The sequence below is a fragment of the Anser anser genome, assembly GCF_964211835.1.
Source record: "Anser anser genome assembly, chromosome: 1".
Lineage (NCBI taxonomy): Eukaryota > Metazoa > Chordata > Aves > Anseriformes > Anatidae > Anser > Anser anser.
In genome coordinates this window covers 182,189,434-182,203,406 of record NC_139720.1, presented here as the reverse complement: position 1 = coordinate 182,203,406, position 13,973 = coordinate 182,189,434, and the positions used below count along the sequence as shown (strand labels likewise).

General features: G+C 45.7%; 1 protein-coding gene across 1 annotated transcript in view; it reads left to right on the top strand.

Annotated features, from left to right (window-relative positions):
* The first annotated feature begins 505 nt into the window (after positions 1-505).
* LCP1 (lymphocyte cytosolic protein 1) overlaps positions 506-13,973 on the top strand; it is a 49,050-nt gene continuing 35,582 nt past the window's right edge. The window contains exon 1 of the mRNA XM_083815974.1: positions 506-544. The gene's annotated coding sequence lies outside the window, so the exon portion shown is untranslated. The remainder of the gene's footprint in view (positions 545-13,973) is intronic.

Below are 13,973 nucleotides of genomic sequence, written 5' to 3'. Positions count from 1 at the left end.
TAGGAGCGAAGCCAGGAGACGGAGAGGGGGAGATGATTTACAGACACATCATGAAGAGAGATTTCAGGTGCGGATGCAAGGAAGCTATGGTGTAGCTGTCTCCTGCCCTAACCACAGCCAATTTTAGTGGTTCACCCATTCTGGACAACATTGTGCACCCCAACCAGACTCCAAGGAAATGGAAACTCCCAGGAAACTCCCTCAACCCCCTCCACAGGAGCAGCACCCCGCACCCTGCTGGGCGGGGGGCTTCCCCTCCGCCACACAAAATGGCGGACACCCTCCCGCCGCGGGGGGGGGGGATGGTTAGAACACGATGGGGGCGGGGCTTAGCGATGAGGGCGTGGTCTGATAAATTGGGGGCGTGGTCTGATAAATCGGGGGCGTGGTCTGATCGATTGGGGGCGTGGCTTGGTAGGATGTGGGCGTGGTTTGGCGGTAAGGGGGCGTGGCCTGGCGTGGCGCCGGCGGGAACTGGCGGCGTGGCCGCGGCAGCCCGCCCGCCCCCCGCCGGCACCGCCCGCCGCAGCGTGCCTCCTCGCCGGTAATTACCCGCGCTGCCTATTCTTATTTATCACTCTTTTTATTATTATTATTATTTTTCTTTTCTACGAGGGGGGAGGAAATTAAATTCATTAATTAATTAAATTTAATTAAATTAAAGCGAACCGCCGGGCGCTCGCACCGCTGTGCCGGTCCCGGTGTTTGTAGGGTCGGGGCGGCTGGGAGCGTGTGCCGGAGCCCCCCGGGTTGGCAGCGAGCTGGATGGAGCTGCAGAATAACGGGGGCATCGCGGGGGATGGAAGCGCCGTTCCTCCCCGGTGCCCGTCCCCGCAGCGCCCGGGCAGGGTCGGGGTGCGGGGTGCGGGTGCGGTGCCAGCCGGGGCGAGGAGGGGGCAGAGCCCGTCGGTGAGCCTCGGAGGCTGGGTTGGTGTTGGGAGACCCGGCACTGCAGCCCCGAGGTGGGCAGCCCCCGTGGGTGAGGTGTGATGGAGGTGTCAGTGCAATAAAGTCACCTTCGAGGGGTTTGGAAGCGGGGGAGAGGGTAAAGAGGGGGCCGGGAAGGTTTGGAGGCAGGGGAAGATGCTCAGAGCATCTCCCTGTGCTGAAAATGGGTTGTGTTTTGGGATGGATGAGTAGCCTGCATCTGGGTTGTGCCAACACTAACCACCCGCCATCATCTCCTGTGTCAGAAAGTACTTAATCGCTACCTTTAATCGTAGTATTTATTTCTTAAATTCCTTTTTGTCCACAGGGTCCCACTAAAGACAACTTCTTTATAAGCAGTAATAGTTTGGAGAATATCTGAAGGTCATTTCCTTTGACTCACTATGGAAATGAAGAAGCTGTTTTGCATGTTGCAGATGACTCTGCTGTTTGTCCCCTCTCTGCAAGGTTATAACGTTTTCCTACCAGACTGGCAGCAATCAATGTCCCTGTCTTGCCTCTGCTTCTGCTCCTCCCTTGTGCATATTGCGCTGCGTAAAGGTTAGTGAGTGGAGTAGGCTGAGGGAGAAATTTGGATATCTTTCTACAGAAGAAGCCGTGTAAATGAAATCAAAGGTATGGCTGCAGCCCACATAGCAGGCGCCAGCGGGGAATTATTTCTGTAACGCACCAAGGCATTTACATTTTCTTAATGTAGTCATCATTCAAGGATCGATCCTGTGCCCGAGTGATTTATTTGATCGCTTGCTTCCGTGCTTGGCACTACAAGCTGAAAAGCAAAGCAGCACAACTAAGAAATACCTCTGATGTCCACACCGTGAGCCCTCCCGCGTTAGACTGTAAGCTCTTTTGGGCAGGACTGGTGGTGGCACCGTCAGCACAGCAGTGACGGTGGCATCTCCACCCAGGTGTGGCCACCGGGGGCCCGAGGGCTGTCTGGTGGGACACCCCACCTCCAGCTCCGTCACCCTGTTTTGTGAGAGGCAGCACGGGGGTGGCTGATGGCTGCCTTTGGGTCTGGAGGTAGGGTAGGACCAGGGCAAGCATCCAGACCTGGGAGCCCAGACGTGCTCCCGAGTCCCCTGGTTGGATGCAGGCATGCGTGCTGAAGATGATGCCCCTGAGGAAGGATAACCAGAAGGAGACCGGAGTCCTCCTGCTGACACATTTCGTGTGTGTTTGTACTGCTGACAACAATTTACTGGGTTGCAGTCTTCCCGTTGAGTTAAATGTGAGATTTTGTGACTGGCGGTAGGCATAATCCAACAAACCCTTGCCAAAATTGGTAATTTTTCTTTGCTTGAGCGCTGACTTGAGCAGGGTTCGTAGTTTTGCTAACATCCACTGAGCCAAGTGTGAGCTGATGGATAAGGTGAAGCAGGTGATGGTAGCACGGTGGTGTGACCACAGTGGCTGGGGTGTACTCGCTCCTGCCAGGCTGGAGGGGTCCTTTTGGGCAGTGCCACTGGTCTGTCTGGGTTGACTGGTTGGATGGTGCGTCTGCTAGCAGCCTCCACAATTATCCCTCTGTTCTAACGATCATTAGGATGCGCTAATTGTGAGTGAGGAGGTCAACAACAGCCCTGTAATAACTCTATAAGTGTTGTTCCCGAGTTAGAAAACAAGGTGCAGCTCCCTTTCCACGGTGCTTCCTTGCTGCTAGTGCCTTCTCCCTTGCCACTGTCTCGGTGACAGAGCTGCAATTCCTGAATTTTCCTGCCTGCAGTGCATGTTTCAGATAGCCCTTGCTCCTTTAAAGGTGTGATGATAAAAAAAATAAGCCCTGAAATAACTCATACCCTCCGTTCATCCATGCAAAATCAGGAAGGAGCAGCACAGAACTGTAGACAGCTCTATTTGGAGAACGTGCTGGGAGATCTAGGGCAGGGACTTGGAGATAAACTTATTTTGCCACTCTGCCTGCACGTGTAACCTGTGCTATTGCTAAATAACAGGACTTTTTTAAATGTTGAATTCGCTTTACAGATGACCGTCATGTTTTTCTCATGGTTTGTGCAATCATTCATCAGAAATTTTATTCTTTTCCGTGTTATTACAGAATCTGTATTTCAGTTTTGAGGGCTGGGTGAAATAAGTACCAGTCACAGCAGTGCGGGTAACCAAAATGGACTGATTTTATCTGAGAAGATGCTAGACTAGCATGCTGCAAGTCTGCCTTCTGACCTTTAGTACTGGACACAGAGGGAGCACAACTGGAAAATTCACAAATCAGTAATAGCATTACGAGGTGGACTTGAGGGATGATTTTCCAAATTGTTGCTGCGTTGTGCAAAGAAAACATCTGCTGCTTTCCTCTCTATATTCTGCTTTTCTCAGGCTCTCCCTGTGCTGCCTGTGAGCAGAGCCCTGACCCAGCCAGCTCTGGAGGGCCCTGAGGTTGGTCCTGCTGCGTGGAGGCTTAGGGACCTGAGTGGGATGCTCAGTGCTAGGGAGTGGGAATACTCCCCGTGCAAATAAATGTCTGTTGTCTGTAGGCTTCTTCTCCTTCCCACTGTCTGTGCTCTGGTGACCCTTAATGTTTACAGTGCACTCATTTCCTTCTCTCTTACAGGAAGACAGCTAGTCCACTTAATCAGCATTCTCAATAAACCTAATTTGTGTTTTAATCTGTTTTGGCCATATTTAATGTGTTCCGATTGTGATCATTCTTACACTTCCTTTTTTTTTTTTTTTTGGTGGTTTTAGTCTGAATCTATACTTAATGTATTTCCCCAGTTAGTGTTTTCCTAGCTGAAAATTTATGTATCTTTGTTCATTTTTGCCTTAGACTGTGAACATACGCCCTTGGCAATTACTGCTTCAGGAAGCCATGTAAATAGTTTTTAGGGTTTTCTTCCGCGAACAGAAGCTCAGAAGAAGGTCAGAACATTTCTTTTTGTCCTTGCAAGCCCTTATCCTGCAGAAGGTCAATCATTTTGGCTGGGAACAGTCATACCTATGAGCTGAGTAAGCATGTGTGCTTTTACATCAGAAAAGTTTCCTTCCTCATAGCATTGCATTTTCATGTTACCCCCAAGCAGATGTCAGTAGGTGACTCCAGAGGTCCCTCCCAACCAACACATCCCTGGTCCTTTCTTCTCAGCCTGTTTATACTGGGTACCCCAGGATGGAAAAGCATGGTTAAAACTCCCGTGTCAACATATTTGGGACAGCAGAATGGCAGCACGTACCTCCCACATGGCATTGAAGTCAGTGAGGTCCAAAAGGTTTTGAAAAGGAGGCCGGTATCATTTCTGGAACTGATTTCCCCGTAGATGAAGCACAGTAAAATTGTGGTAAGGATATATTTGTTTCAGAGACCTGAGTATTTTACAGAATGGCTTTGCTCCTGTAAACAGAAATAGCCGTATTTCTTATCAAAATGAAACGTCATGCCTTGATATAGTTCCTGTCACCTTCCTGTTACGTTGGTTAACCTAGAAATGAAAGCAGTTTTGTTAACTTTTTTGTTTGTTTGTTTTAACAAATGTTTGTTGCCTTGTTGGGATGGAATTGCCTATCCCTATTAACAGCAGAAAAAAATACAGGAGGATTTTCCTTTTCTGGCATGTACTGATAAAAGGGAGCCAGCATGCTGGGTAAGAGTGGGACTGAGTGGCATTACTTTGGATTGAGGAGGGGATGTGTTATGAAAAAAAAAAAGAGCTGCTGCTTTTTCTTTTATCTTTTTTATTTTTCATAGTTCTGTATGTCTTTATGGCCACCATGTTAAATAACAGGGAAAAATGCAAAACCCAACAAGTGTCTTCTCTTAAGCAGAAGTCTCGAGTTGAATCAGTGAAGACACATATCTAAAAATAGAAACAACTTCTTTATTTCAGGGTTATGAAAAGATACGTGAGTAAATGCTCTAATTTCTATATAAACAGAAGTTTCTGGATGACTCTAGGAAGTTGCTAACACAGTTTTTCTTCTGTAGCTTATGAGAAGAACTCAACAGATGAGATTTCGGTGGATCTTCCAGGCAAACACTTCTTTGCATTTACAAGAAAATAAATCATTTAAGCCGTATATTGAAATGTCATTTCAAGCTATGCAGGCTTTTCCCTACTTTTGAATTTGAAAGCATCTGCACTCCTAAGTGTCAGCAAAATTTTCTAGCATTTATGCCCTGTTGTTGTATACAGCCCTGGCTTGCTGATGTTCTGTAAGGAGAAACTTGAAGTACAGTTTGTGATATTTTAATCATGAAAGATTGATAATATAGGCTTGCAAATGTAACTTGTACTTAGTAGTTAACTTTGGCAGACTATTTTTTCTTCTTTCCTGACCCATATATTTGCTGCTTTTACAAAAGGGGCATGTGGCTTCACTCCTTAGTTTTCCCACCTGTGTACCTCAGTCAGAGTTTTCAAAATAAAACCTAGGTTTCAAAGTACCCAGTTTAAGACATGAAAAAAAAAATAGACAAGTCTCTGGGAAGTGCTGATGAGCTGCTGTCAGAAAGCTGTACTCTGTAAGGTCCCAGGGAAGAAGATGCATACAGGCTTCCTGAAAGTCTTGCGGACCAGATGTTCTTGGAAGCCTTCCAAATCTGGACCTCAGAGTTCATGCATTTCCACTCATGGTTAGCACAAACAGCAAAGACCATACAAGATACGTGGAAATAGCTTGAGTTAAGTTTTGCAGGTACAGAGAGGTCATTTGCATGTTTGTGACTTGATCAGCTTGGCTTTAATGAGCAAAGCTAATCAGAGCCATGATTAATACAAGGAGCACGAGCAGGGACAAGCAATGGGTGATAGTCTTGGAATATGTATTTTTGCCAATGAATTAAAATTAAGGAGTTTAAGTTTTCCTTAAAGCTGTTAGGAGAAACTGTATTATTTTATTTATGTTAAAATACACCCACCTTGCCATTTTAGCATGTGTTTTTCCAGTGTCTGGGGCTGTGCTCATTGGGAGGGGTTCATTCTCAATGGCTGCTCTGTTTTAATGCTAGTATAAAAAGTTACTCCTAGGACCAAGATGCTGCTGTCTAGACCCCGTGCTACCAGTTCGAGTGGATCAGGACTGAATGGACTCTCCCTTGCTAAAGTCTAAAATTCAGTAGAAAACATTCTCCTCAACAGTGACCCAAAGTCAAGTGCTTTGCCAAGCAGCCTGGTGGGGTTACCCTTGCACAGGAGCGTGGTGATGTCCCTTCTACCTGGTGGGAGAGCCCTGCGGTGCCGTCAAGTGATAAGCCTGGGACATCTTCTGCCTGTAAGGGGGTGCAGTAGTTACACCTCACAAAAGAGAGATGCCGCAGGGGGACGCCGGGGCAGAGGAATTAACACTGTGCTACTCCCTTCCTGATGAGGTGGGGTTGTCAGCTACTAAGGGTCTCCCATGCTCATCAGATCTTGTTTCTCAGAACTAGCACCAACCAAAAACTCTAAAAAGAAGCTATCTTCGAATATGCACGTCCTGATATTCACAAGAGTTGCTGGATTTTACATAGTACTGGAGTTGCCAGTATGTCAATAATTTGGGACAAATAATTGAAAGTCCTGCAAAGGGAAAATAATCTTTCGCACATTTTCCTTTTTTACAATGGTAAACGTTGTACAGGATGGGGCAGTAATCAGTTCTGTTATTTTTATATCACAGATAAAGATCTCGTATCTTGTGTTTGCCTAAGAGAAATTGCTATGTCAAAACAGAGGTACTTGTCAGAAACTAAGAAAGATGTCTACAGTCAGAGAAGGAAAATGTCCTTTCTAAAGATCATTTAGACCCACCTTCAATCTCCTGTAAATATCAGGATAACTGACACATTTTTCATCCGATTTCCTGTATGAGAAGGAATCAAAATATTTTAAGTTCCCCCGCCTTCTCTTCCTTTTGGGCTGTTCATTCAGTTAAAAAGGCGACGTAGTCTTAATGCTGTGACGGACCAGTGAGCCTCTCTGATGCTCCCACCAGTGATACTACACACATAGGTGAGAAAACAATTGGTGTTTTACACTGATTTTCAGATAACCCCTCCTGACTGCCCTTGCTGCAGAGCTTTGCATTTGCCTTTGTGCGTGGTTCTCATTTGCATCTCTATATCTACTTTCATAATTGCGTGCCCCACGCAGACGTGGAAAGTTTTGGGCAAGCAAAAAACATTTTAGGAGAGGATGGACTGTCCAATGGTTAAACCACTATATCAAACCATGAGAGATTTCTCTTCTAGACATACATATATGTACATGTATCTGTATATGTAATATATATGCTTTTTAGTAGAAGCAGAATGCATTAGTCAGCTGCAGCTGTATTGCTACCAGCATTTGAGCTAGCTTGTTTAAGGTGGAATTAATAAATAGAATGTATTTATAGAAATATTGAGCAGAAGAATGTGAGTTTTCCTTAAATGCTCATTTGCAAGGATTTTACTGCATGCATGGTAACTTATCTCCCTTTCATGGCTCAACATCTCCTGCAACATTGCAGGAATATTGGGAGTAGAATAGCTTGAGAATCACGGTTCACATGCCATTTGCCCTCTTGCACGTGGCCAGAAATGCACTTACCAAAGGTGTCCCTGAGCTTTAAGGATCAAAACTGAGTACCAAAGTCTCAGTGGGGAGTGGATATGCACTTATTTTTAAAATGAAAGGCAGCAGCTCTTCAGGAAACAGAGCTTACAACATACAGCTGAAACTACCGAGGAACTGTAAACAAGCTGAGCTGCTAAATCTAGTCTTTGCAAGGGCACCTGCAAACCCTCTTGTTCAAACATGATTTGCAAGTCAGAGCCTCCAGCATGCAGTCACCGTATCAGTTTGCTTCATGGGAACACGGTGGGTCTTACTTCTCTGTGATACTAGGCAAGATTTGTTCGTGCTGGGTTGTTGCAGGCCATCAGAGCCATCCCCCGGTCTTTTCATCCTTTTCCTGTTCCGGTTGCAGAAGAAGCTCACGTGCAGAGGAGAAAAAGGGCAAATTGTTGGGGTTTTCTTCAGTGTGGGATCTTTGCCTGGCTCTGCTCTAGTTTGGCTGTCCAGTGTTTCTGAAGGCTAAAACTGGTATTTCATGACATATTACTCAGCCATGTAACATGTAATGTTGTGAAGAGCTGAGGAACGCATTTTGTAGTACCTAAAACTTACTTTCCACACTAATGCTCAGAAAGGATTTTGAGTTATTGTCACATAGGAAGCTCATTGCTGCTTGTGTGAAACTTGTAACTCACCGGGTAAGGAAAGGGAAAGAGACACCTGAAGGAGCATTAAACCTGCCAAGGCAAGTGTAACCAGCAGGTAGACTGCTTCTGCCACACTGAAGCCCTCTTTCACTTTTTGGTGGTTTGTGCCAATCTTTATCTCAGTGTTGCTCCATCTCTCCTATCTGTGTCCTGCTGTGGCTAGCAAAAGGCATTGAAGTGACAAAAGATGCTCCTGCTTTCTTCTTTCCTCCACCTTTTGCAGCTCTCTGATGGTGGCAGTTTTGAATAAGCATCTCTGCTTCTTGGGCACGCGCATGCAGGCAAAATAAGGTCAACACAAAGATGCTGGTACAGAAGTTCCACAGCCATCTCTCTGCCCCAAAAGCTGCCCGGGACCCCACAATTGCTGGTGAGGCTGAATGTCACCACAGGCATGTGAACAGCAAGTCCTGGTTTGTAAGACCTCCTCCAAGACATGTTTGGAGGCCTCTTTGTCTTGGAATCAGAAAATCCTACTGCTCAGGTGGCATTTCTGGCCCCCATCCGTCCTCTGCGCACCAAACCTCCTTGGGGTGTCCGTGCAGGGAGCTGCTTGGCAGAGCTTGGCTTTCATCCGTGACCTGTGAGAGCAAAGAGGGCCTTGCTGGGATGCCTGGGGTGCATCGCAAGAGTAGCACGGGGTCCTCAGCTGCAAGCTTTGCTGGCTGAAGGACTTAGTTTCTGAATTCCTGTCACCAGCTACACACACACAACATCACTGTGGTTGTGGTGGCTTCTTGTGTTACCAAACTGCTTAGCACTGCAGTTGCCCCCATGCCTTCTGAGTGCTGTGTCAGAAGAGCAATTGGTGTTTGTTTCAAATTTGTCTTTTAGATAACACTCAAGAGCTCGTGTTTTGTGCTCTTTTCCAAGAGCAGTTGTTTAGGGGCTCTTTTGAGTCTTCTGGCATTTGAAAACCCACCTGATGACTTTGTCTTCTTACTTTTGGTGCATGTTGGCCACGGTGGCACAGAAAATGGAGCAGCTAAGTGCGGAGGCAGAGAAGAGAAATTGTTCAGCTTGCTTGAGGGTCTGCTCTGCCCATTTTCCAGGAGCAAAGGCTGCTCCTCTATGACACCCATTTGTAGCAACACAGGCAGCATCTCTGTGAGCAAACTCACACCGCCTGGTACGTGTCTGGCACTTCACTCTTGGTACTTGCCGTTGAGTGGAGGATCTTCCGTCTCTACGTGGGCTCCCTCAAAGGTCTTTCACTCTAAGCAGTCAGGGAAAATAAAGCATAGTTTTCTTTTTCGCATCATGTACCTTTTGTATGATCGCTGACTTAATTATTACCCCGATATTTTAGGTGCTCACGATGTTTGCCACTCTTGCTGCCAAAACCTGGCTACTGCCCCTGTAGACTTCAGAATATGAGACCTATCTTCAGACTGGTTCCTTTCGAGAGCATGTCCACATCTCTTCAGCCTTGTCTCAGCTGAGCTTCCAAGAGGTGTCAGTGCCAACCACTGGGACAGGAAGGAGTTTGACCAGCAAGATGAAAAGAATGCAAAAAGCTTGGTTTTGCTTACTTGAGATAAGCAAAGCTGGTGCTGGGAGCATGAAGGAATCAAAAGTCTGTCTTTGTGGGGCTTGGGCTGAAGCAGAAGACCAGCAGTAATTGGTGTCATGATTACTAGCTGGCAGAGAGATGCAGAAATGTCTCCCCCTTCCCAATTTTTTTGCCCTCTTTTTTGTCACGGAAGGGATTCATCCCAAATATAAACTCTAATTCTGGTTTTCTTATCCACCATCCAAAACCATTACTGAGATCAGATTTGTCAGGAAAAAGGGTGGCATTATACACATCCATTTTCCAAAAATTGAGATGCACCAGGCCAGAGTCTCTTGGATTCAGGATCTTCATACTATGGCCTTTGTCAAAAGCCTGGCCTCAGATACCTCCCGTGATTGATTTCTGTGCTAATGCCACCATCAAAACAAAAAAAAACCATAAAACACAAGCCAAGATTTTAATTTTTTTTTTTAATTTTTATTTTTTTGTCATCCTGCAGCTTCAGCTTAGTTCTGGCTTTCATCCTTCACCCGCAGAAGGGTGGTGAGCCCCCTGATGCAGAGCCTGCTCTGAACACATCTGTGGTGAGACTGGAAACGAAACCCCATGGTTTGGGCATTTTCTGTCTGGATTCTGTACTGAGGTTTCGTTTTCTTTTCTTTTCTTTTTTTTTTTTTTTTTGGCACATACGGGAGAAACACAGCAAGTTCCTCCTGGGGGAGGCAAACTTCCCCTCCAGATGGGGAACTAATAACTGCTTTGAGGGGGTTCTGAGCTGCAGCGTGCGGTGGTTTCAGTGCAGAATTTTGGGCCACTGACCCCAGGCTTGGAAAATGCATGTGAGATCCTGCAAGAAGTGGGGCTTCTGAGCTGAACGCCCTTAGAAATATTAAGAGCGTTGGCAGCAGAGCAGCATGTGGGAGTAAGTGAACAGAAACTGCTAGGGTAGGAGTCCGAGGAGTGAGGAAATGGCAGGAGGTAGGAAAAAATGCGGAAAGTGTGCAAAGGGAAAATGAGAGAATAAAGGGAAACGTGGAAAAAAAAAAAAAAAAAAAAGAGGAAGAGATACAGGAATATGTCTTTTAAAGAAGCTGAGTGATGGAATTTAAAAACAAGTTCACAGCAAAGCAAAAAGTCTAGGAAGTTGCGTTTTCCAACATTTAAAGCTATTTAAAATCAAAGCATAATGATAAAGTATAGGAGAGAGTATATACACAAGCGTGCCTGCGTGCACACAACATTTTGTTCAGTCACTCAGGTGTTGGCATGCAGTTTTCCTTCTGGATACAAAGCAAACCGAATCACTCTTTTCTGAAACCCTTGGCAAAAAGCCCAAAGGAGAGAACTTGTTCTGGAGAGCATCTTCTTCCATAAACATTTTTCCCCCTGCCTTTGCAGCAGTTTGCAGCAGAAGACAGGTCCTTGAAATGCTTGTGGTGGAATTGTGGCGCCTCCATTCCCAGCACAAGCGCTTTCTCTTTGCCACAACACCTTCCCCAGGCACACATCCTCCCCTTGCCTGCACCACAAGGAGAGGATGTGTTGGGAAGCCCATTTTGCTGCAGTGCCAAAGCCATCAGAAAGTGACATTGAGGCTGTGAGTCTAACAAATAGATGACAAGGTCACTTAGCTGTGAGCCAGCTTCTCAAAAATGAGATCCAGATGCTCAAAAATCATGGCTATGTTTCCTCCCATCTTTGCAAAAGCAACTGTCTTAATAATTATAATTAAAGCATTTTTTCCTTCTGTTTCTCTATGCTTTTTACTTCTGCAAGCCTCTGAGCCACTGAAGTCACGTTCTCGCTCTTTTCTCCCAATCACAAAGCTGAGATATTTCCTGAAAGAAAAGCATAACAGCTTGCAAACCGCCTGAGTCAGGGTCTAGCTGAAACTCTGATTTTCATAGGAGTGAAAACAAAATCATGAGAGCCAGTGTTGTTCAAACAGCATCTGAGAATGCTACTTAAGAACCTCCGTCCTTCTGGAGATGGATTTATCAGCTCATAGGGTTGCTGTCGGTCTCTGTTTGAGACATGGGAATCCAGTATTCTTCTGTGAGAGCCTGAGGAGTGTTGCTGCCTTCTCGCCACTTCATCCAGATCCGTGGAAAGCTGTGGCCCTGGCTGCTCTTTTTTGCATTAATAATGTCCAGACTTTTCAAGCCCGTTCTTCTTTCCCCCCCACCAAGTAAAACCTAAGATTAGCTCATGTACTGTTATTAATATTTCACTAGTACTCCCCATTGCAACAAATGGATAATTCTGCTCAATAATTCATGCTTGGGTGTAGCCTATTAAATTTGTATTGGGGTGTACACTTTCATGTTACTTATTTATTATTGCTTTCATTTTACAGGAGGTTTTTTTTCTATGCTATTTCAATTTTCGCTCGCTTAAATGCCTCTCCCTCAAAGTTCAGACTGCTTGCAGGAAATTAATCTCGTTCCTTATGCCTTGTAAGTAAGGCTGAGCTCTTACTGCAAGCGGCTGGGGCTTGGCCATGAGAAAAACCTTCAGACACAAATGATTGATGGAGCTAATGATGGTGGAGCAAATGATTCTGGAACTTGGGTGCCAAGACTGACAGCCAAAAGTTCACCCACGGCCTCAAAGCTATCTGGTTTTTGCTTTATGGAGATGTTTGGTTACTTCTGTTGAGGGAGCAACCTGCTCCAAGATCCGTGATTGATAATTGCACAATCTGCTCCTCTACCAACAGGCACTATTCTCTTCTAGGTCCTGCACATGTGTTTTGGGGAGTGTAAATCTTTCTAGGCTGGTTGTACCCCTCTTTAGGAGTGATCTTTTGCATTGCTTTGTGGAAACCATCTCCTCATAGCACCTTTGTGTGGCTCATCTGGATTACCAAATAGGACAACGGGTCAGCAAAACCAAAGTAAAGATTTCCTTAGAAGACTCAAATCCAGGTTTTCAGTTAGGAGTTTGGAAACTGGAAGCTGCACAAGCAGGTAAGATCATAAAAAAGGCTCCCAGGCTGGGTTTAATAGGATGTTATCATCATAGTCATTCCTGTGAATAGCTCTAGGGGAAAGATTAAGATTTGGAGACATTGCTTGTTGGAAAGACCCCACCAAAAACACTCTTCTCAATATGGGATGACTTTGTTTTATGTGCCTGTATGTCCACATGTGTCAGTGTACAAGCCTAGCTGAGGCTCCATGCAGCACAGCACCGCTGTGGCTTGTCCATTATAAGAGGTCCATGGGCATAGGTGGGTCCTCGCACCTCTTGGTGCACCTGGCACCTCTTGGTCCTGGTGTTGGGGTTCCTGTATCTCAGGGAATGAGAGCATGGTGGCATGTTCCAGCTGGAGGTGAAGTGGCTTCTTCAGGGTCAGTTCTGCCCCACTGCTTCCTGCATGAATAGATTGAGACGAAGAGTGAGATGCTCTTGTTCCTCCAACAGATATTTCGTGGTATCATGACACACCCCTCAAAAAGACTCCCAGTATCTGTATTTTGAGAGGTTTAATGGGATCAACCATCACAGCTTTGCATTCTCAGGGCTTTTTGCGGTAGATGTAATGCAGGGCGAATGCAGCATGAAAGGCATTATTTTTATATGCATCCTGCAAAGTCTTTAGGATTCTCTCCTGCAGAGATCACACGTGGCATTTCAAGACACATCGCTAACATGGGCAGTCCCAGCAGCAGGTAACCTGCCCAAGCAGATGTTACAGGTCGAATTACCAGCCCCTACCTGAGTGCATGCCATCCGAGTAATGACTCCTGCTTCACCAGAACCCATTTACCTGTCAACAACATTTAAGTTCTTAGGGTCCGCTTTCAGAAATGAGGCAGGAGTGTCAGTGCCGAAATTGCTAGTGGCTACAGGAAGTGTCGCCGACTTTAACAGGGACAAGAACAGGGTCACACTGAACAAAGATGTCGTTCAGATTGCATCAAACTGCAGTGGGAATTAGATTGGGTCCTCTGTATTTTTATAAGAACAAGATAATTCTCTAAATGAGTTCACTTATTAAATAATTTCCATTAATTTTGATTTGTCCTAGTTTTTCACAGACAACGAGGCTCCCCTCAAAGGGTTCATTTAAAATTGTGCTGTCATTGAAACAAAGATATTTTGCAAGGTTCACAGGAAGCTTCCATGGTCATCTTGGAAGATCTGCGCATCTGTCCCTGCTCGGTTCCGCACCGTGCCTTTCCTGGCCTGTGTATATTCTTGGATGGACAGCATGTACACAACCCATGACTGTACCAGCTGTGGTACTGTCCATCCACCCTGATGGACAGCTAAACTCCACCACAACTGCTCCCTCACTCCCCTTCC